The sequence below is a fragment of the Lontra canadensis genome, unplaced genomic scaffold (assembly GCF_010015895.1).
Source record: "Lontra canadensis isolate GAN:19392208 unplaced genomic scaffold, GSC_riverotter_1.0 scaffold11, whole genome shotgun sequence".
In the NCBI taxonomy this organism is placed as follows: Eukaryota; Metazoa; Chordata; class Mammalia; order Carnivora; family Mustelidae; genus Lontra; species Lontra canadensis.
This window is the reverse complement of record NW_022631005.1, coordinates 3,556,223-3,558,212: the sequence shown is the minus strand read 5'-3', so window position 1 is coordinate 3,558,212 and position 1,990 is coordinate 3,556,223.

Sequence of the window (1,990 nt, the reverse complement as noted above, 5' to 3'; positions counted from 1 at the left end):
GATAGGTATATAAAAAACCAAGCAAAATTTTAAAATCAGGCAGTTATTAATTCTGGGGAAAATAAGGGCCTAGTAGAGAAGAAATACTGATAGATCACCCTACCATTCATGAATGACCAACATTTATAGCAGTACCCCCCTTATCCCTGGGGACCCATTCCAAGGCCCCCAGGAGACCCCTGAAACTGCAGCTAGCACCGAACCCAAAACACGCTATGTTTTTCCCTATGCATATATACCTCTGATAGAGTTAACTTATAAATTAGGCTCAGTAACAGATTAACAACTGCTAATAAAATGGAACAATTATAACAACATACTGCAATAAAAGTTCAGTGAATGTGGTCTCTCTCTCTAATATCGTATTCACCCTTCTCCTTGGACAACATGAGATGATAATGCGTCTACGGGATGAGACACAGGGAGGTAATTGACGCAGGCACTGTGACATGTTAGGCTACTATTGCCCTGATGACATAAGGATGATCACTTGCTTCCAGACGGCGACTAAGTGTGGGTAACTGAAGCCAAAGCAAGCGAAGCCACAGAATGCAAAACAGCAGATAAATGGGAACTACCATGTAGCTACTGATTTTATAAAAATCTGCAGCTAACCTATAGGGAGATTGGGAGAGATAGGGAAGCAATAGGGGGGAGGGAGAGATATAAGAAAAGCAAATCCTGCTTGCTCTGAAAGAAACTCAAGAAAGCATTTCTGAAATTGATAAATCAAGACAAAGGAACACAACATATTTTCAAGTAGGAAATAACCGGTAAGAGCTGAAAGTGCTTATCTCTGGGGCACTAAGCCGGGGTGGAGGACCTTTTTTTCACTATGAACTATGTGCATGAGTTACTTTTTAATAAAAAGAAATTTTTAAAAGATGCTTTTCATTGACAAATTTGGTATGAATTCCAAGAACAGAGAACTGGGGAATGGGAAAGACAAGAAAAGGAAACCCTCTTTACTAGCTACAACCTGCTTACCCCACCTGAGCTACTAAAAGACAGACCTCCTACAAGGTGCTCCAGCCTCACCAGGCTTTCTTTCCGGCCGGGTCATACCCTCTCCACCAAAGGGCAACAGCAAGGCTCAAAGGACAGACCTGGAGGCACTTCATTTAATTAAAAAAAAGGGGTGGGGTAAGAACTGGTAGAACCCAATTAATGATACAGTAATATACATGGAATTAGTATTAACAGCAGTATAATAGTAAGATATTACAAAGATATATTTCCTGAGATCTGCATGATGATTTCTAACTTAAACACCAAGTGTAAGAATGCACAGTGAAAAACTACACTTTAGGGTCAAAGGTTCCATGGTGACTATGGAAATAAAGATACTTCATCTCCTGCTGTAGAACTAAATTCAAGAAACAGCAACCATTTCTCAACCTGTCTTGATTAAAGATAACATAATAATTCAATGTAACATAACAGGATTCAAATGTAGTCCAGTTAGAAAAGAATTTGCATCCAAGTCACTTTAACCGTGGAAGCTTGGGTTCTCACACAACAGAAACCAGGCACTCAGAAAGAAAAGCAGCACTGGCCTTGCTTAGAAGATTAATGATATACCAGAAGTCCCCAAGTTTCTCGATAACCTCAAGGCCTAGACAAAGCAAAAAACCAATACCTATACATTACAGAAAATTCTGACAAGCTAAAATTCTTATAGAATTGTTCTTATTTGGTTTACCTTTTTCTTACAATTCAGAAAAGTCAGGCCATACTTGAACATACAGAGGGCTCCTCAAAGCCCAAGGTTCGCTGAGGCTCTACACGTTGCTTCATGCCATCAAGTCACTAATTCAAATCTAGATGTCATTCAGGATACATTTATACTCCCCCCAAAAAATGATTTCACAAATGTGTTTGTTCCTAAGGGGAAAAAGCAGATTCCAGTAACAATAAAAACCATACTGAGGAATATGGCAACACCTGTTCAAAGCACCCATTTCAAGGTGGAAAAAAATGATGCGACCCA